The sequence below is a fragment of the Lissotriton vulgaris genome, chromosome 1_1, assembly GCF_964263255.1.
Source record: "Lissotriton vulgaris chromosome 1_1, aLisVul1.2, whole genome shotgun sequence".
NCBI classification, from domain to species: Eukaryota; Metazoa; Chordata; class Amphibia; order Caudata; family Salamandridae; genus Lissotriton; species Lissotriton vulgaris.
Genome location: NC_141685.1, coordinates 235596009 through 235618042, shown reverse-complemented (window position 1 = coordinate 235618042; position 22034 = coordinate 235596009). Strand labels below are relative to the sequence as shown.

At 39.6% G+C, this 22034-nt stretch overlaps 7 non-coding genes across 7 annotated transcripts; all 7 read left to right on the top strand.

The window, feature by feature from the left end:
- Positions 1-2735: 2735 nt before the first annotated feature.
- Positions 2736-2808, top strand: TRNAK-CUU (transfer RNA lysine (anticodon CUU)). Its single transcript has one exon. It is a non-coding gene; the product is annotated as a tRNA-Lys (tRNA).
- A 5585-nt stretch (positions 2809-8393) lies between these two features.
- TRNAA-AGC (transfer RNA alanine (anticodon AGC)) lies at positions 8394-8466 on the top strand. The gene has a single exon. It is a non-coding gene; the product is annotated as a tRNA-Ala (tRNA).
- Positions 8467-11750: 3284 nt separating this feature from the next.
- On the top strand, positions 11751-11823 carry TRNAK-CUU (transfer RNA lysine (anticodon CUU)). Its single transcript has one exon. It is a non-coding gene; the product is annotated as a tRNA-Lys (tRNA).
- Positions 11824-14474: 2651 nt separating this feature from the next.
- Positions 14475-14547, top strand: TRNAA-AGC (transfer RNA alanine (anticodon AGC)). Its single transcript has one exon. It is a non-coding gene; the product is annotated as a tRNA-Ala (tRNA).
- A 1805-nt stretch (positions 14548-16352) lies between these two features.
- Positions 16353-16425, top strand: TRNAA-AGC (transfer RNA alanine (anticodon AGC)). Its single transcript has one exon. It is a non-coding gene; the product is annotated as a tRNA-Ala (tRNA).
- A 3684-nt stretch (positions 16426-20109) lies between these two features.
- Positions 20110-20182, top strand: TRNAA-AGC (transfer RNA alanine (anticodon AGC)). The gene has a single exon. It is a non-coding gene; the product is annotated as a tRNA-Ala (tRNA).
- A 755-nt stretch (positions 20183-20937) lies between these two features.
- TRNAA-AGC (transfer RNA alanine (anticodon AGC)) lies at positions 20938-21010 on the top strand. The gene has a single exon. It is a non-coding gene; the product is annotated as a tRNA-Ala (tRNA).
- Positions 21011-22034: the final 1024 nt, after the last annotated feature.

Genomic DNA, 22034 nt, shown 5'->3' with positions numbered 1-22034 from the left:
ATGAGTCTAGATGAACACACCACAATATCACTCATATTCGAGTAGTAAACAGGCCAACCTGAACTGTAAAACATCCCATAAGTGGAGGTAAGGCATAAGTTAGGAGTGAACTGAACACTGTTATGGGCAATTGGACTTCAAATAAAGTGTGGAAGGCAGTGAGGTTACTTTTTTCATGTTATGCAGATTAAACACAAAGAGGAATTAGCTCAAATGGTAGAGCGCTCGCTTAGCATGCGAGAGGTAGCGGGATCGATTCCCGCATTCTCCATTATAAAATTTGCATACATTTTATTTTAAACTTGTCATTGCCAAGGTCATTGCAGAGTAAGAACAGAAAAATCACAGATGGCTTTCAAATATGGTCTCATTATAACAACTAAAGTGGTTTAATCAAAAGGGTTCAGGTATTCTTTAGCATGTGAGAGGAATTTGAATTCTTATGCAATCTCAAAATGAAGTTCTCACAACTTCCGTTTTCATTTTCTCTTATTTTTTTTGACACTCTGTCCTCTGAAGGATGTATAAATCTGGATTTCCTTGCAAAACAAGAGTAGAGGAATATCCAGGATTTGATTTTTTTCACAAAAAGGGATTGGTCTGCATACTGTCTTAAGGAGGGAGCCCGGCTAGCTCAGTCGGTAGAGCATGAGACTCTTCATCTCAGGGTCATGGGTTCGAGCCCCACGTTGGGCGAAAACGAGTAATTTTTGCCTGAATATTGCATTGACTCTCATAATATTTAGATTAATCTTGCATTAGACCTGCAATAACTCCCAAAAATTGTCCAGGACTGGATTTCCTTCATAAAAAATGATTAGTCTGCATACCATCTTGAAGTGGGAGCCCGGCTAGCTCAGTCGGTAGAGCATGAGACTTTTAATCTCAGGGTCGTGGGTTCGAGCTCCACGTTGGGCGAAAATGAGTAATTTTTGCTGGACTCTCATAATCTGGTGATTATTCTTGCATTAGACATGCAATAACTATCAAAAATGGTATCTCCCTTGGTTTCTCATTGGTGGGAAATTTAACTTCAAGATTAGGTAGGATATGAGTCTAGATGAACACACCACAATATCACTCATATTCGAGTAGTAAACAGGCCAACCTGAACTGTAAAACATCCCATAAGTGGAGGTAAGGCATAAGTTAGCAGTGAACTGAACACTGTTATGGGCAATTGGACTGCAAATAAAGTGTGGAAGGCAGTGAGGTTACTTTTTTCATGTTATGCAGATTAAACACACAGGGGAATTAGCTCAAATGGTAGAGCACTCGCTTAGCATGCGAGAGGTAGCGGGATCGATGCCCGCATTCTCCATTATAAAATTTGCATACATTTTATTTTTAACTTGTCATTGCCCATGGTCATTGCAGAGTAAGCACAGAAAAATCACAGATGGCTTTCAAATATGGTCTCATTATAACAACTAAAGTGGTTTAATCAAAAGGGTTCAGGTATTCTTTAGCATGTGAGAGGAATTTGAATTCTTATGCAATCTCAAAATGAAGTTCTCACAACTTCCGTTTTCATTTTCTCTTATTTTTTTTGACACTCTGTCCTCTGAAGGATGTATAAATCTGGCTTTCCTTGCAAAACAAGAGTAGAGGAATATCCAGGATTTGATTTTTTTCACAAAAAGGGATTGGTCTGCATACTGTCTTAAGGAGGGAGCCCGGCTAGCTCAGTCGGTAGAGCATGAGACTCTTAATCTCAGGGTCGTGGGTTCGAGCCCCACGTTGGGCGAAAATGAGTAATTCTTTCATGAATATTGCATTGACTCTCATAATATGGAGATTAATCTTGCATTAGACCTGCAATAACTCCCAAAAATTGTCCAGGAATGGATTTCCTTCATAAAAAATGATTAGTCTGCATACCATCTTGAAGTGGGAGCCCGGCTAGCTCAGTTGGTAGAGCATGAGACTCTTAATCTCAGGGTCGTGGGTTCGAGCCCCACGTTGGGTGAAAATGAGTAATTTTTGCTGGATTATTGCATTGACTCTCATAATCTGGTGAATATTCTTGCATTAGACATGCAATAACTATCAGAAATGGTATCTCCCTTGGTTTCTCATTGGTGGGAAATTTAACTTCAAGATTAGCTAGGGTATGAGTCTAGATGAACACAGCGCAATATCACTCATATTCGAGTAGTAAACAGGCCAACCTGAACTGTAAAACATCCCATAAGTGGAGGTAAGGCATAAGTTAGGAGTGAACTGAACACTGTTATGGGCAATTGGACTTCAAATAAAGTGTGGAAGGCAGTGAGGTTACTTTTTTCATGTTATGCAGATTAAACACACAGGGGAATTAGCTCAAATAGTAAAGTGCTCGCTTAGCATGCGAGAGGTAGCGGGCTTGATGCCCGCATTCTCCATTATAAAATTTGCATACATTTTATTTTTAACTTGTCATTGCCAAGGTCATTGCAGAGTAAGAACAGAAAAATCACAAATGGCTTTCAAATATGGTCTCATTATTACAACTAAAGTTGTTTAATCAAAAGGGTTCAGGTATTCTTTAGCATGTGAGAGGAATTTGAATTCTTTTGCAATCTCAAAATGAAGTTTTCACAACTTCCATTTTCATTTTCTCTTATTTTTTTGACACTCTGTCCTCTGAAGGATGTATAAATCTGGCTTTCCTTGCAAAACAAGAGTAGAGGAATATCCAGGATTTGATTTTTTTCACAAAAAGGGATTGGTCTGCATACTGGCTTAAGGAGGGAGCCCGGCTAGCTCAGTCGGTAGAGCATGAGACTCTTAATCTCAGGGTCGTGGGTTCGAGCCCCACGTTGGGCAAAAACGAGTAATTTTTGCCTGAATATTGCATTGACTCTCATAATATGGAGATTAATCTTGCATTAGACCTGCAATAACTCCCAAAAATTGTCCAGGAATGGATTTCCTTCATAAAAAATGATTAGTCTGCATACCATCTTGAAGTGGGAGCCCGGCTAGCTCAGTCGGTAGAGCATGAGACTCTTAATCTCAGGGTCGTGGGTTCGAGCCCCACGTTGGGCGAAAATGAGTAATTTTTGCTGGACTCTCATAATCTGGTGATTATTCTTGCATTAGACATGCAATAACTATCAAAAATGGTATCTCCCTTGGTTTCTCATTGGTGGGAAATTTAACTTCAAGATTAGGTAGGGTATGAGTCTAGATGAACACACCACAATATCACTCATATTCGAGTAGTAAACAGGCCAACCTGAACTGTAAAACATCCCATAAGTGGAGGTAAGGCATAAGTTAGGAGTGAACTGAACACTGTTATGGGCAATTGGACTTCAAATAAAGTGTGGAAGGCAGTGAGGTTACTTTTTTCATGTTATGCAGATTAAACACACGGGGGAATTAGCTCAAATGGTAGAGTGCTCGCTTAGCATGCGAGAGGTAGCGGGATCGATGCCTGCATTCTCCATTATAAAATTTGCATACATTTTATTTTTAACTTGTCATTGCCAAGGTCATTGCAGAGTAAGAACAGAAAAATCACAGATGGCTTTCACATATGGTCTCATTATAACAACTAAAGTGGTTTAATCAAAAGGGTTCAGGTATTCTTTAGCATGTGAGAGGAATTTGAATTCTTATGCAATCTCAAAATGAAGTTCTCACAACTTCTGTTTTCATTTTCTCTTATTTTTTTTGACACTCTGTCCTCTGAAGGATGTATAAATCTGGCTTTCCTTGCAAAACAAGAGTAGAGGAATATCCAGGATTTGATTTTTTTCACAAAAAGGGATTGGTCTGCATACTGTCTTAAGGAGGGAGCCCGGCTAGCTCAGTCGGTAGAGCATGAGACTCTTAATCTCAGGGTCGTGGGTTAGAGCCCCACGTTGGGCGAAAATGAGTAATTTTTGCTGGACTCTCATAATCTGGTGATTATTCTTGCATTAGACATGCAATAACTATCAAAAATGGTATCTCCCTTGGTTTCTCATTGGTGGGAAATTTAACTTCAAGATTAGGTAGGGTATGAGTCTAGATGAACACACCAGAATATCACTCATATTCGAGTATTAAACAGGCCAACCTGAACTGTAAAACATCCCATAAGTGGAGGTAAGGCATAAGTTAGGAGTGAACTGAACACTGTTATGGGCAATTGGACTGCAAATAAAGTGTGGAAGGCAGTGAGGTTACTTTTTTCATGTTATGCAGATTAAACACACAGGGGAATTAGCTCAAATGGTAGAGTGCTCGCTTAGCATGCGAGAGGTAGCGGGATCGATGCCCGCATTCTCCATTATAAAATTTGCATACATTTTATTTTTAACTTGTCATTGCCCAAGGTCATTGCAGAGTAAGAACAGAAAAATCACAGATGGCTTTCAAATATGGTCTCATTATAACAACTAAAGTGGTTTAATCAAAAGGGTTCAGGTATTCTTTAGCATGTGAGAGGAATTTGAATTCTTATGCAATCTCAAAATGAAGTTCTCACAACTTCCATTTTCATTTTCTCTTATTTTTTTTGACACTCTGTCCTCTGAAGGATGTATAAATCTGGCTTTCCTTGCAAAACAAGAGTAGAGGAATATCTAGGATTTGATTTTTTTCACAAAAAGGGATTGGTCTGCATACTGTCTTAAGGAGGGAGCCCGGCTAGCTCAGTCGGTAGAGCATGAGACTCTTAATCTCAGGGTCGTGGGTTCGAGCCCCACGTTGGGCGAAAACAAGTAATTTTTGCCTGAATATTGCATTGACTCTCATAATATGGAGATTAATCTTGCATTAGACCTGCAATAACTCCCAAAAATTGTCCAGGAATGGATTTCCTTCATAAAAAATGATTAGTCTGCATACCATCTTGAAGTGGGAGCCCGGCTAGCTCATTCGGTAGAGTATGAGACTCTTAATCTCAGGGTCGTGGGTTCGAGCCCCACGTCGGGCGAAAATGAGTAATTTTTGCTGGACTCTCATAATCTGGTGATTATTCTTGCATTAGTCATGCAATAACTATCAAAAATGGTATCTCCCTTGGTTTCTCATTGGTGGGAAATTTAACTTCAAGATTAGGTAGGGTATGAGTCTAGATGAACACACCACAATATCACTCATATTCGAGTAGTAAACAGGCCAACCTGAACTGTAAAACATCCCATAAGTGGAGGTAAGGCATAAGTTAGGAGTGAACTGAACACTGTTATGGGCAATTGGACTGCAAATAAAGTGTGGAAGGCAGTGAGGTTACTTTTTTCATGTTATGCAGATTAAACACACAGGGGAATTAGCTCAAATGGTAGAGTGCTCGCTTAGCATGCGAGAGGTAGCGGGATCGATGCCCGCATTCTCCATTATAAAATTTGCATACATTTTATTTTTAACTTGTCATTGCCCATGGTCATTGCAGAGTAAGAACAGAAAAATCACAGATGGCTTTCAAATATGGTCTCAATATAACAACTAAAGTGGTTTAATCAAAAGGGTTCAGGTATTCTTTAGCATATGAGAGGAATTTGAATTCTTATGCAATCTCAAAATGAAGTTCTCACAACTTCCATTTTCATTTTCTCTTATTTTTTTTGACACTCTGCCCTCTGAAGGATGTATAAATCTGGCTTTCCTTGCAAAACAAGAGTAGAGGAATATCCAGGATTTGATCCCTTTTCACAAAAAGGGATTGGTCTGCATACTGTCTTAAGGAGGGAGCCCGGCTAGCTCAGTCGGTAGAGCATGAGACTCTTAATCTCAGGGTCGTGGGTTCGAGCCCCACGTTGGGCGAAAACGAGTAATTTTTGCCTGAATATTGCATTGACTCTCATAATATGGAGATTAATCTTGCATTAGACCTGCAATAACTCCCAAAAATTGTCCAGGAATGGATTTCCTTCATAAAAAATGATTAGTCTGCATACCGTCTTGAAGTGGGAGCCCGGCTAGCTCAGTCGGTTGAGCATGAGACTCTTAATCTCAGGGTCGTGAGTTCGAGCCCCACGTTGGGCGAAAATGAGTAATTTTTGCTGGACTCTCATAATCTGGTGATTATTCTTGCATTAGACATGCAATAACTATCAAAAAATGGTATCTCCCTTGGTTTCTCATTGGTGGGAAATTTAACTTCAAGATTAGGTAGGGTTTGAGTCTAGATGAACACACCACAATATCACTCATATTCGAGTAGTAAACAGGCCAACCTGAACTGTAAAACATCCCATAAGTGGAGGTAAGGCATAAGCTAGGAGTGAACTGAACACTGTTATGGGCAATTGGACTGCAAATAAAGTGTGGAAGGCAGTGAGGTTACTTTTTTCATGTTATGCAGATTAAACACACAGGGGAATTAGCTCAAATGGTAGAGTGCTCGCTTAGCATGCGAGAGGTAGCGGAATCGATGCCCGCATTCTCCATTATAAAATTTGCATACATTTTATTTTCAACTTGTCATTGCCCATGGTCATTGCAGAGTAAGAACAGAAAAATCACAGATGGCTTTCAAATATGGTCTCAATATAACAACTAAAGTGGTTTAATCAAAAGGGTTCAGGTATTCTTTAGCATGTGAGAGGAATTTGAATTCTTATGCAATCTCAAAATGAAGTTCTCACAACTTCCATTTTCATTTTCTCTTATTTTTTTTGACACTCTGTCCTCTGAAGGATGTATAAATCTGGCTTTCCTTGCAAAACAAGAGTAGAGGAATATCCAGGATTTGATTTTTTTCACAAAAAGGGATTGGTCTGCATACTGTCTTAAGGAGGGAGCCTGGCTAGCTCAGTCGATAGAGCATGAGACTCTTAATCTCAGGGTCTTGGGTTCGAGCCCCACGTTGGGCGAAAACGAGTAATTTTTGCCTGAATATTGCATTGACTCTCATAATATGGAGATTAATCTTGCATTAGACCTGCAATAACTCCCAAAAATTGTCCAGGAATGGATTTCCTTCATAAAAAATGATTAGTCTGCATACCATCTTGAAGTGGGAGCCCGGCTAGCTCAGTCGGTACAGCATGAGACTCTTAATCTCAGGGTCGTGGGTTCGAGCCCCACGTTGGGCGAAAATGAGTAATTTTTGCTGGACTCTCATAATCTGGTGATTATTCTTGCATTAGACATGCAATAACTATCAAAAATGGTATCTCCCTTGGTTTCTCATTGGTGGGAAATTTAACTTCAAGATTAGGTAGGGTATGAGTCTAGATGAACACAACACAATATCACTCATATTCGAGTAGTAAACAGGCCAACCTGAACTGTAAAACATCCCATAAGTGGAGGTAAGGCATAAGTTAGGAGTGAACTGAACACTGTTATGGGCAATTGGACTTCAAATAAAGTGTGGAAGGCAGTGAGGTTACTTTTTTCATGTTATGCAGATTAAACACACGGGGGAATTAGCTCAAATGGTAGAGTGCTCGCTTAGCATGCGAGAGGTAGCGGGATCGATGCCCGCATTCTCCATTATAAAATTTGCATACATTTTATTTTTAACTTGTCATTGCCAAGGTCATTGCAGAGTAAGAACAGAAAAATCACAGATGGCTTTCACATATGGTCTCATTATAACAACTAAAGTGGTTTAATCAAAAGGGTTCAGGTATTCTTTAGCATGTGAGAGGAATTTGAATTCTTATGCAATCTCAAAATGAAGTTCTCACAACTTCCGTTTTCATTTTCTCTTATGTTTTTTGACACTCTGTCCTCCGAAGGATGTATAAATCTGGCTTTCCTTGCAAAACAAGAGTAGAGGAATATCCAGGATGTGATTTTTTTCACAAAAAGGGATTGGTCTGCATACTGTCTGAAGGAGGGAGCCCGGCTAGCTCAGTCGGTAGAGCATGAGACTCTTAATCTCAGGGTCGTGGGTTCAAGCCCCACGTTGGGCGAAAACGAGTAATTTTTGCCTGAATATTGCATTGACTCTCATAATATGGAGATTAATCTTGCATTAGACCTGCAATAACTCCCAAAAATTGTCCAGGAATGGATTTCCTTCATAAAAAATGATTAGTCTGCATACCATCTTGAAGTGGGAGCCCGGCTAAATCAGTCGGTAGAGCCTGAGACTCTTAATCTCAGGGTCGTGGGTTCGAGCCCCACGTTGGGCGAAAATGAGTAATTTTTGCTGGACTCTCATAATCTGGTGATTATTCTTGCATTAGACATGCAATAACTATCAAAAATGGTATCTCCCTTGGTTTCTCATTGGTGGGAAATTTAACTTCAAGATTAGGTAGGGTATGAGTCCAGATGAACACACCACAATATCACTCATATTCGAGTAGTAAACAGGCCAACCTGAACTGTAAAACATCCCATAAGTGGAGGTAAGGCATAAGTTAGGAGTGAACTGAACACTGTTATGGGCAATTGGACTTCAAATAAAGTGTGGAAGGCAGTGAGGTTACTTTTTTCATGTTATGCAGATTAAACACACAGGGGAATTAGCTCAAATGGTAGAGCGCTCGCTTAGCATGCGAGAGGTAGCGGGATCGATGCCCGCATTCTCCATTATAAAATTTGCATACATTTTATTTTTAACTTGTCATTGCCAAGGTCATTGCAGAGTAAGAACAGAAAAATCACAGATGGCTTTCAAATATGGTCTCATTATAACAACTAAAGTGGTTTAATCAAAAGGGTTCAGGTATTCTTTAGCATGTGAGAGGAATTTGAATTCTTATGCAATCTCAAAATGAAGTTCTCACAACTTCTGTTTTCATTTTCTCTTATTTTTTTTGACACTCTGTCCTCTGAAGGATGTATAAATCTGGCTTTCCTTGCAAAACAAGAGTAGAGGAATATCCAGGATTTGATTTTTTTCACAAAAAGGGATTGGTCTGCATACTGTCTTAAGGAGGGAGCCCGGCTAGCCCAGTCGGTAGAGCATGAGACTCTTAATCTCAGGGTCGTGGGTTAGAGCCCCACGTTGGGCGAAAATGAGTAATTTTTGCTGGACTCTCATAATCTGGTGATTATTCTTGCATTAGACATGCAATAACTATCAAAAATGGTATCTCCCTTGGTTTCTCATTGGTGGGAAATTTAACTTCAAGATTAGGTAGGGTATGAGTCTAGATGAACACACCAGAATATCACTCATATTCGAGTATTAAACAGGCCAACCTGAACTGTAAAACATCCCATAAGTGGAGGTAAGGCATAAGTTAGGAGTGAACTGAACACTGTTATGGGCAATTGGACTGCAAATAAAGTGTGGAAGGCAGTGAGGTTACTTTTTTCATGTTATGCAGATTAAACACACAGGGGAATTAGCTCAAATGGTAGAGTGCTCGCTTAGCATGCGAGAGGTAGCAGGATCGATGCCCGCATTCTCCATTATAAAATTTGCATACATTTTATTTTTAACTTGTCATTGCCCAAGGTCATTGCAGAGTAAGAACAGAAAAATCACAGATGGCTTTCAAATATGGTCTCATTATAACAACTAAAGTGGTTTAATCAAAAGGGTTCAGGTATTCTTTAGCATGTGAGAGGAATTTGAATTCTTATGCAATCTCAAAATGAAGTTCTCACAACTTCCATTTTCATTTTCTCTTATTTTTTTTGACACTCTGTCCTCTGAAGGATGTATAAATCTGGCTTTCCTTGCAAAACAAGAGTAGAGGAATATCTAGGATTTGATTTTTTTCACAAAAAGGGATTGGTCTGCATACTGTCTTAAGGAGGGAGCCCGGCTAGCTCAGTCGGTAGAGCATGAGACTCTTAATCTCAGGGTCGTGGGTTCGAGCCCCACGTTGGGCGAAAACGAGTAATTTTTGCCTGAATATTGCATTGACTCTCATAATATGGAGATTAATCTTGCATTAGACCTGCAATAACTCCCAAAAATTGTCCAGGAATGGATTTCCTTCATAAAAAATGATTAGTCTGCATACCGTCTTGAAGTGGGAGCCCGGCTAGCTCAGTCGGTTGAGCATGAGACTCTTAATCTCAGGGTCGTGAGTTCGAGCCCCACATTGGGCGAAAATGAGTAATTTTTGCTGGACTCTCATAATCTGGTGATTATTCTTGCATTAGACATGCAATAACTATCAAAAAATGGTATCTCCCTTGGTTTCTCATTGGTGGGAAATTTAACTTCAAGATTAGGTAGGGTTTGAGTCTAGATGAACACACCACAATATCACTCATATTCGAGTAGTAAACAGGCCAACCTGAACTGTAAAACATCCCATAAGTGGAGGTAAGGCATAAGCTAGGAGTGAACTGAACACTGTTATGGGCAATTGGACTGCAAATAAAGTGTGGAAGGCAGTGAGGTTACTTTTTTCATGTTATGCAGATTAAACACACAGGGGAATTAGCTCAAATGGTAGAGTGCTCGCTTAGCATGCGAGAGGTAGCGGAATCGATGCCCGCATTCTCCATTATAAAATTTGCATACATTTTATTTTCAACTTGTCATTGCCCATGGTCATTGCAGAGTAAGAACAGAAAAATCACAGATGGCTTTCAAATATGGTCTCAATATAACAACTAAAGTGATTTAATCAAAAGGGTTCAGGTATTCTTTAGCATGTGAGAGGAATTTGAATTCTTATGCAATCTCAAAATGAAGTTCTCACAACTTCCATTTTCATTTTCTCTTATTTTTTTTGACACTCTGTCCTCTGAAGGATGTATAAATCTGGCTTTCCTTGCAAAACAAGAGTAGAGGAATATCCAGGATTTGATTTTTTTCACAAAAAGGGATTGGTCTGCATACTGTCTTAAGGAGGGAGCCTGGCTAGCTCAGTCGGTAGAGCATGAGACTCTTAATCTCAGGGTCGTGGGTTCGAGCCCCACGTTGGGCGAAAACGAGTAATTTTTGCCTGAATATTGCATTGACTCTCATAATATGGAGATTAATCTTGCATTAGACCTGCAATAACTCCCAAAAATTGTCCAGGAATGGATTTCCTTCATAAAAAATGATTAGTCTGCATACCATCTTGAAGTGGGAGCCCGGCTAGCTCAGTCGGTACAGCATGAGACTCTTAATCTCAGGGTCGTGGGTTCGAGCCCCACGTTGGGCGAAAATGAGTAATTTTTGCTGGACTCTCATAATCTGGTGATTATTCTTGCATTAGACATGCAATAACTATCAAAAATGGTATCTCCCTTGGTTTCTCATTGGTGGGAAATTTAACTTCAAGATTAAGTAGGGTATGAGTCTAGATGAACACACCACAATATCACTCATATTCGAGTATTAAACAGGCCAACCTGAACTGTAAAACATCCCATAAGTGGAGGTAAGGCATAAGTTAGGAGTGAACTGAACACTGTTATGGGCAATTGGACTGCAAATAAAGTGTGGAAGGCAGTGAGGTTACTTTTTTCATGTTATGCAGATTAAACACACAGGGGAATTAGCTCAAATGGTAGAGTGCTCGCTTAGCATGCGAGAGGTAGCGGGATCGATGCCCGCATTCTCCATTATAAAATTTGCATACATTTTATTTTTAACTTGTCATTGCCCAAGGTCATTGCAGAGTAAGAACAGAAAAATCACAGATGGCTTTCAAATATGGTCTCATTATAAATACTAAAGTGGTTTAATCAAAAGGGTTCAGGTATTCTTTAGCATGTGAGAGGAATTTGAATTCTTATGCAATCTCAAAATGAAGTTCTCACAACTTCCATTTTCATTATCTCTTATTTTTTTTGACACTCTGTCCTCTGAAGGATGTATAAATCTGGCTTTCCTTGCAAAACAAGAGTAGAGGAATATCCAGGAATTGATTTTCTTCACAAAAAGGGATTGGTCTGCATACTGTCTTAAGGCGGGAGCCCGGCTAGCTCAGTTGGTAGAGCATGAGACTCTTAATCTCAGGGTCGTGGGTTCGAGCCCCACGTTGGGCGAAAACGAGTAATTTTTGCCTGAATATTGCATTGACTCTCATAATATGGAGATTAATCTTGCATTAGACCTGCAATAACTACCAAAAATTGTCCAGGAATGGATTTCCTTCATAAAAAATGATTAGTCTGCATACCATCTTGAAGTGGGAGCCTGGCTAGCTCAGTCGGTAGAGCATGAGACTCTTAATCTCAGGGTCGTGGGTTCGAGCCCCACGTTGGGCGAAAATTAGTAATTTTTGCTGGACTCTCATAATCTGGTGATTATTCTTGCATTAGACATGCAATAACTATCAAAAATGGTATCTCCCTTGGTTTCTCATTGGTGGGAAATTTAACTTCAAGATTAGGTAGGGTATGAGTCTAGATGAACACACCACAATATCACTCATATTCGAGTAGTAAACAGGCCAACCTGAACTGTAAAACATCCCATAAGTGGAGGTAAGGCATAAGTTAGGAGTGAACTGAACACTGTTATGGGCAATTGGACTTCAAATAAAGTGTGGAAGGCAGTGAGGTTTTTTTTTCATGTTATGCAGATTAAACACACAGGGGAATTAGCTCAAATGGTAGAGCGCTCGCTTAGCATGCGAGAGGTAGCGGGATCGGTGCCCGCATTCTCCATTATAAAATTTGCAAACATTTTATTTTTAACTTGTCATTGCCAAGGTCATTGCAGAGTAAGAACAGAAAAATCACAGATGGCTTTCAAATATGGTCTCATTATAACAACTAAAGTGGTTTAATCAAAAGGGTTCAGGTATTCTTTAGCATGTGAGAGGAATTTGAATTCTTATGCAATCTCAAAATGAAGTTCTCACAACTTCCGTTTTCATTTTCTCTTATTTTTTTTGACACTCTGTCCTCCGAAGGATGTATAAATCTGGCTTTCCTTGCAAAACAAGAGTAGAGGAATATCCAGGATGTGATTTTTTTCACAAAAAGGGATTGGTCTGCATACTGTCTGAAGGAGGGAGCCCGGCTAGCTCAGTCGGTAGAGCATGAGACTCTTAATCTCAGGGTCGTGGGTTCGAGCCCCACGTTTTGCGAAAACGAGTAATTTTTGCCTGAATATTGCATTGACTCTCATAATATGGAGATTAATCTTGCATTAGACCTGCAATAACTCCCAAAAATTGTCCAGGAATGGATTTCCTTCATAAAAAATGATTAGTCTGCATACCATCTTGAAGCGGGAGCCCGGCTAGCTCAGTCGGTAGAGCATGAGACTCTTAATCTCAGGGTCGTGGGTTCGAGCCCCACGTTGGGCGAAAATGAGTAATTTTTGCTGGACTCTCATAATCTGGTGATTATTCTTGCATTAGACATGCAATAACTATCAAAAATGGTATCTCCCTTGGTTTCTCATTGGTGGGAAATTTAACTTCAAGATTAGGTAGGGTATGAGTCTAGATGAACACACCACAATATCACTCATATTCGAGTAGTAAACAGGCCAACCTGAACTGTAAAACATCCCATAAGTGGAGGTAAGGCATAAGTTAGGAGTGAACTGAACACTGTTATGGGCAATTGGACTTCAAATAAAGTGTGGAAGGCAGTGAGGTTTTTTTTTTCATGTTATGCAGATTAAACACACAGGGGAATTAGCTCAAATGGTAGAGCGCTCGCTTAGCATGCGAGAGGTAGCGGGATCGGTGCCCGCATTCTCCATTATAAAATTTGCAAACATTTTATTTTTAACTTGTCATTGCCAAGGTCATTGCAGAGTAAGAACAGAAAAATCACAGATGGCTTTCAAATATGGTCTCATTATAACAACTAAAGTGGTTTAATCAAAAGGGTTCAGGTATTCTTTAGCATGTGAGAGGAATTTGAATTCTTATGCAATCTCAAAATGAAGTTCTCACAACTTCCGTTTTCATTTTCTCTTATTTTTTTTGACACTCTGTCCTCCGAAGGATGTATAAATCTGGCTTTCCTTGCAAAACAAGAGTAGAGGAATATCCAGGATGTGATTTTTTTCACAAAAAGGGATTGGTCTGCATACTGTCTGAAGGAGGGAGCCCGGCTAGCTCAGTCGGTAGAGCATGAGACTCTTAATCTCAGGGTCGTGGGTTCGAGCCCCACGTTGGGCGAAAACGAGTAATTTTTGCCTGAATATTGCATTGACTCTCATAATATGGAGATTAATCTTGCATTAGACCTGCAATAACTCCCAAAAATTGTCCAGGAATGGATTTCCTTCATAAAAAATGATTAGTCTGCATACCATCTTGAAGCGGGAGCCCGGCTAGCTCAGTCGGTAGAGCATGAGACTCTTAATCTCAGGGTCGTGGGTTCGAGCCCCACGTTGGGCGAAAATGAGTAATTTTTGCTGGACTCTCATAATCTGGTGATTATTCTTGTATTAGACATGCAATAACTATCAAAAATGGTATCTCCCTTGGTTTCTCATTGGTGGGAAATTTAACTTCAAGATTAGGTAGGGTATGAGTCCAGATGAACACACCACAATATCACTCATATTCGAGTAGTAAACAGGCCAACCTGAACTGTAAAACATCCCATAAGTGGAGGTAAGGCATAAGTTAGGAGTGAACTGAACACTGTTATGGGCAATTGGACTTCAAATAAAGTGTGGAAGGCAGTGAGGTTACTTTTTTCATGTTATGCAGATTAAACACACAGGGGAATTAGCTCAAATGGTAGAGCGCTCGCTTAGCATGCGAGAGGTAGCGGGATCGATGCCCGCATTCTCCATTATAAAATTTGCATACATTTTATTTTTAACTTGTCATTGCCAAGGTCATTGCAGAGTAAGAACAGAAAAATCACAGATGGCTTTCAAATATGGTCTCATTATAACAACTAAAGTGGTTTAATCAAAAGGGTTCAGGTATTCTTTAGCATGTGAGAGGAATTTGAATTCTTATGCAATCTCAAAATGAAGTTCTCACAACTTCCGTTTTCATTTTCTCTTATTTTTTTTGACACTCTGTCCTCTGAAGGATGTATAAATCTGGCTTTCCTTGGAAAACAAGAGTAGAGGAATATCCAGGATTTGATTTTTTTCACAAAAAGGGATTGGTCTGCATACTGTCTTAAGGAGGGAGCCCGGCTAGCTCAGTCAGTAGAGCATGAGACTCTTAATCTCAGGGTCGTGGGTTCGAGCCCCACGTTGGGCGAAAACTAGTAATTTTTGCCTGAATATTGCATTGACTCTCATAATATGGAGATTAATCTTGCATTAGACCTGCAATAACTACCAAAAATTGTCCAGGACTGGATTTCCTTCATAAAAAATGATTAGTCTGCATACCATCTTAGAGTGGGAGCCCGGCTAGCTCAGTCGGTAGAGCATGAGACTTTTAATCTCAGGGTCGTGGGTTCGAGCTCCACGTTGGGCGAAAATGTGTAATTTTTGCTCGACTCTCATAATCTGGTGATTATTCTTGCATTAGACATGCAATAACTATCAAAAATGGTATCTCCCTTGGTTTCTCATTGGTGGGAAATTTAACTTCAAGATTAGGTAGGGTATGAGTCTAGATGAACACACCACAATATCACTCATATTCGAGTAGTAAACAGGCCAACCTGAACTGTAAAACATCCCATAAGTGGAGGTAAGGCATAAGTTAGGAGTGAACTGAACACTGTTATGGGCAATTGGACTTCAAATACAGTGTGGAAGGCAGTGAGGTTACTTTTTTCATGTTATGCAGATTAAACACACAGGGGAATTAGCTCAAATGGTAGAGTGCTCGCTTAGCATGCGAGAGGTAGCGGGATCGATGCCCGCATTCTCCATTATAAAATTTGCATACATTTTATTTTTAACTTGTCATTGCCAAGGTCATTGCAGAGTAAGAACAGAAAAATCACAGATGGCTTTCAAATATGGTCTCATTATAACAACTAAAGTGGTTTAATCAAAAGGGTTCAGGTATTCTTTAGCATGTGAGAGGAATTTGAATTCTTATGCAATCTCAAAATGAAGTTCTCACAACTTCCGTTTTCATTTTCTCTTATTTTTTTTGACACTCTGTCCTCTGAAGGATGTATAAATCTGGCTTTCCTTGCAAAACAAGAGTAGAGGAATATCCAGGATTTGATTTTTTTCACAAAAAGGGATTGGTCTGCATACTGTCTTAAGGAGGGAGCCCGGCTAGCTCAGTCGGTAGAGCATGAGACTCTTAATCTCAGGGTCGTGGGTTAGAGCCCCACGTTGGGCGAAAATTAGTAATTTTTGCTGGACTCTCATAATCTGGTGATTATTCTTGCATTAGACATGCAATAACTATCAAAAATGGTATCTCCCTTGGTTTCTCATTGGTGGGAAATTTAACTTCAAGATTAGGTAGGGTATGAGTCCAGATGAACACACCACAATATCACTCATATTCGAGTAGTAAACAGGCCAACCTGAACTGTAAAACATCCCATAAGTGGAGGTAAGGCATAAGTTAGGAGTGAACTGAACACTGTTATGGGCAATTGGACTTCAAATAAAGTGTGGAAGGCAGTGAGGTTACTTTTTTCATGTTATGCAGATTAAACACACAGGGGAATTAGCTCAAATGGTAGAGCGCTCGCTTAGCATGCGAGAGGTAGCGGGATCGATGCCCGCATTCTCCATTATAAAATTTGCATACATTTTATTTTTAACTTGTCATTGCCAAGGTCATTGCAGAGTAAGAACAGAAAAATCACAGATGGCTTTCAAATATGGTCTCATTATAACAACTAAAGTGGTTTAATCAAAAGGGTTCAGGTATTCTTTAGCATGTGAGAGGAATTTGAATTCTTATGCAATCTCAAAATGAAGTTCTCACAACTTCCGTTTTCATTTTCTCTTATTTTTTTTGACACTCTGTCCTCTGAAGGATGTATAAATCTGGCTTTCCTTGCAAAACAAGAGTAGAGGAATATCCAGGATTTGATTTTTTTCACAAAAAGGGATTGGTCTGCATACTGTCTTAAGGAGGGAGCCCGGCTAGCTCAGTCAGTAGAGCATGAGACTCTTAATCTCAGGGTCGTGGGTTCGAGCCCCACGTTGGGCGAAAACAAGTAATTTTTGCCTGAATATTGCATTGACTCTCATAATATGGAGATTAATCTTGCATTAGACCTGCAATAACTACCAAAAATTGTCCAGGACTGGATTTCCTTCATAAAAAATGATTAGTCTGCATACCATCTTAGAGTGGGAGCCCGGCTAGCTCAGTCGGTAGAGCATGAGACTTTTAATCTCAGGGTCGTGGGTTCGAGCTCCACGTTGGGCGAAAATGTGTAATTTTTGCTCGACTCTCATAATCTGGTGATTATTCTTGCATTAGACATGCAATAACTATCAAAAATGGTATCTCCCTTGGTTTCTCATTGGTGGGAAATTTAACTTCAAGATTAGGTAGGGTATGAGTCTAGATGAACACACCACAATATCACTCATATTCGAGTAGTAAACAGGCCAACCTGAACTGTAAAACATCCCATAAGTGGAGGTAAGGCATAAATTAGGAGTGAACTGAACACTGTTATGGGCAATTGGACTTCAAATACAGTGTGGAAGGCAGTGAGGTTACTTTGTTCATGTTATGCAGATTAAACACACAGGGGAATTAGCTCAAATGTTAGAGTGCTCGCTTAGCATGCGAGAGGTAGCGGGATCGATGCCCGCATACTCCATTATAAAATTTGCATACATTTTATTTTTAACTTGTCATTGCCCATGGTCATTGCAGAGTAAGAACAGAAAAATCACAGATGGCTTTCAAATATGGTCTCATTATAACAACTAAAGTGGTTTAATCAAAAGGGTTCAGGTATTCTTTAGCATGTGAGAGGAATTTGAATTCTTATGCAATCTCAAAATGAAGTTCTCACAACTTCCGTTTTCATTTTCTCTTATTTTTTTTGACACTCTGTCCTCCGAAGGATGTATAAATCTGGCTTTCCTTGCAAAACAAGAGTAGAGGAATATCCAGGATGTGATTTTTTTCACAAAAAGGGATTGGTCTGCATACTGTCTGAAGGAGGGAGCCCGGCTAGCTCAGTCGGTAGAGCATGAGACTCTTAATCTCAGGGTCGTGGGTTTGAGCCCCACGTTGGGCGAAAACGAGTAATTTTTGCCTGAATATTGCATTGACTCTCATAATATGGAGATTAATCTTGCATTAGACCTGCAATAACTCCCAAAAATTGTCCAGGAATGGATTTCCTTCATAAAAAATGATTAGTCTGCATACCATCTTGAAGTGGGAGCCCGGCTAGCTCAGTCGGTAGAGCATGAGACTCTTAATCTCAGGGTCGTGGGTTCGAGCCCCACGTTGGGCGAAAATGAGTAATTTTTGCTGGACTCTCATAATCTGGTGATTATTCTTGCATTAGACATGCAATAACTATCAAAAATGGTATCTCCCTTGGTTTCTCATTGGTGGGAAATTTAACTTCAAGATTAGGTAGGGTATGAGTCCAGATGAACACACCACAATATCTCTCATATTCGAGTAGTAAACAGGCCAACCTGAACTGTAAAACATCCCATAAGTGGAGGTAAGGCATAAGTTAGGAGTGAACTGAACACTGTTATGGGCAATTGGACTTCAAATAAAGTGTGGAAGGCAGTGAGGTTACTTTTTTCATGTTATGCAGATTAAACACACAGGTGAATTAGCTCAAATGGTAGAGCGCTCGCTTAGCATGCGAGAGGTAGCGGGATCGATGCCCGCATTCTCCATTATAAAATTTGCATACATTTTATTTTTAACTTGTCATTGCCAAGGTCATTGCAGAGTAAGAACAGAAAAATCACAGATGGCTTTCAAATATGGTCTCATTATAACAACTAAAGTGGTTTAATCAAAAGGGTTCAGGTATTCTTTAGCATGTGAGAGGAATTTGAATTCTTATGCAATCTCAAAATGAAGTTCTCACAACTTCCGTTTTCATTTTCTCTTATTTTTTTTGACACTCTGTCCTCTGAAGGATGTATAAATCTGGCTTTCCTTGCAAAACAAGAGTAGAGGAATATCCAGGATTTGATTTTTTTCACAAAAAGGGATTGGTCTGCATACTGTCTTAAGGAGGGAGCCCGGCTAGCTCAGTCGGTAGAGCATGAGACTCTTAATCTCAGGGTCGTGGGTTAGAGCCCCACGTTGGGCGAAAATTAGTCATTTTTGCTGGACTCTCATAATCTGGTGATTATTCTTGCATTAGACATGCAATAACTATCAAAAATGGTATCTCCCTTGGTTTCTCATTGGTGGGAAATTTAACTTCAAGATTAGGTAGGGTATGAGTCCAGATGAACACACCACAATATCACTCATATTCGAGTAGTAAACAGGCCAACCTGAACTGTAAAACATCCCATAAGTGGAGGTAAGGCATAAGTTAGGAGTGAACTGAACACTGTTATGGGCAATTGGACTTCAAATAAAGTGTGGAAGGCAGTGAGGTTACTTTTTTCATGTTATGCAGATTAAACACACAGGGGAATTAGCTCAAATGGTAGAGCGCTCGCTTAGCATGCGAGAGGTAGCGGGATCGATGCCAGCATTCTCCATTATAAAATTTGCATACATTTTATTTTTAACTTGTCATTGCCAAGGTCATTGCAGAGTAAGAACAGAAAAATCACAGATGGCTTTCAAATATGGTCTCATTATAACAACTAAAGTGGTTTAATCAAAAGGGTTCAGGTATTCTTTAGCATGTGAGAGGAATTTGAATTCTTATGCAATCTCAAAATGAAGTTCTCACAACTTCCGTTTTCATTTTCTCTTATTTTTTTTGACACTCTGTCCTCTGAAGGATGTATAAATCTGGCTTTCCTTGCAAAACAAGAGTAGAGGAATATCCAGGATTTGATTTTTTTCACAAAAAGGGATTGGTCTGCATACTGTCTTAAGGAGGGAGCCCGGCTAGCTCAGTCAGTAGAGCATGAGACTCTTAATCTCAGGGTCGTGGGTTCGAGCCCCACGTTGGGCGAAAATGAGTAATTTTTGCTGGACTCTCATAATCTGGTGATTATTCTTGCATTAGACATGCAATAACTATAAAAAATGGTATCTCCCTTGGTTTCTCATTGGTGGGAAATTTAACTTCAAGATTAGGTAGGGTATGAGTCCAGATGAACACACCACAATATCACTCATATTCGAGTAGTAAACAGGCCAACCTGAACTGTAAAACATCCCATAAGTGGAGGTAAGGCATAAGTTAGGAGTAAACTGAACACTGTTATGGGCAATTGGACTTCAAATAAAGTGTGGAAGGCAGTGAGGTTACTTTTTTCATGTTATGCAGATTAAACACACAGGGGAATTAGCTCAAATGGTAGAGCGCTCGCTTAGCATGCGAGAGGTAGCGGGATCGATGCCCGCATTCTCCATTATAAAATTTGCATACATTTTATTTTTAACTTGTCATTGCCAAGGTCATTGCAGAGTAAGAACAGAAAAATCACAGATGGCTTTCAAATATGGTCTCATTATAACAACTAAAGTGGTTTAATCAAAAGGGTTCAGGTATTCTTTAGCATGTGAGAGGAATTTGAATTCTTATGCAATCTCAAAATGAAGTTCTCACAACTTCCGTTTTCATTTTCTCTTATTTTTTTTGACACTCTGTCCTCTGAAGGATGTATAAATCTGGCTTTCCTTGCAAAACAAGAGTAGAGGAATATCCAGGATTTGATTTTTTTCACAGAAAGGGATTGGTCTGCATACTGTCTTAAGGAGGGAGCCCGGCTAGCTCAGTCGGTAGAGCATGAGACTCTTAATCTCAGGGTCGTGGGTTAGAGCCCCACGTTGGGCAAAAATTAGTAATTTTTGCTGGACTCTCATAATCTGGTGATTATTCTTGCATTAGACATGCAATAACTATCAAAAATGGTATCTCCCTTGGTTTCTCATTGGTGGGAAATTTAACTTCAAGATTAGGTAGGGTATGAGTCCAGATGAACACACCACAATATCACTCATATTCGAGTAGTAAACAGGCCAACCTGAACTGTAAAACATCCCATAAGTGGAGGTAAGGCATAAGTTAGGAGTGAACTGAACACTGTTATGGGCAATTGGACTTCAAATAAAGTGTGGAAGGCAGTGAGGTTACTTTTTTCATGTTATGCAGATTAAACACACAGGGGAATTAGCTCAAATGGTAGAGCGCTCGCTTAGCATGCGAGAGGTAGCGGGATCGATGCCCGCATTCTCCATTATAAAATTTGCATACATTTTATTTTTAACTTGTCATTGCCAAGGTCATTGCAGAGTAAGAACAGAAAAATCACAGATGGCTTTCAAATATGGTCTCATTATAACAACTAAAGTGGTTTAATCAAAAGGGTTCAGGTATTCTTTAGCATGTGAGAGGAATTTGAATTCTTATGCAATCTCAAAATGAAGTTCTCACAACTTCCGTTTTCATTTTCTCTTATTTTTTTTGACACTCTGTCCTCTCAAGGATGTATAAATCTGGCTTTCCTTGCAAAACAAGAGTAGAGGAATATCCAGGATTTGATTTTTTTCACAAAAAGGGATTGGTCTGCATACTGTCTTAAGGAGGGAGCCCGGCTAGCTCAGTCGGTAGAGCATGAGACTCTTAATCTCAGGGTCGTGGGTTAGAGCCCCACGTTGGGCGAAAATTAGTAATTTTTGCTGGACTCTCATAATCTGGTGATTATTCTTGCATTAGACATGCAATAACTATCAAAAATGGTATCTCCCTTGGTTTCTCATTGGTGGGAAATTTAACTTCAAGATTAGGTAGGGTATGAGTCCAGATGAACACACCACAATATCACTCATATTCGAGTAGTAAACAGGCCAACCTGAACTGTAAAACATCCCATAAGTGGAGGTAAGGCATAAGTTAGGAGTGAACTGAACACTGTTATGGGCAATTGGACTTCAAATAAAGTGTGGAAGGCAGTGAGGTTACTTTTTTCATGTTATGCAGATTAAACACACAGGGGAATTAGCTCAAATGGTAGAGCGCTCGCTTAGCATGCGAGAGGTAGCGGGATCGATGCCAGCATTCTCCATTATAAAATTTGCATACATTTTATTTTTAACTTGTCATTGCCAAGGTCATTGCAGAGTAAGAACAGAAAAATCACAGATGGCTTTCAAATATGGTCTCATTATAACAACTAAAGTGGTTTAATCAAAAGGGTTCAGGTATTCTTTAGCATGTGAGAGGAATTTGAATTCTTATGCAATCTCAAAATGAAGTTCTCA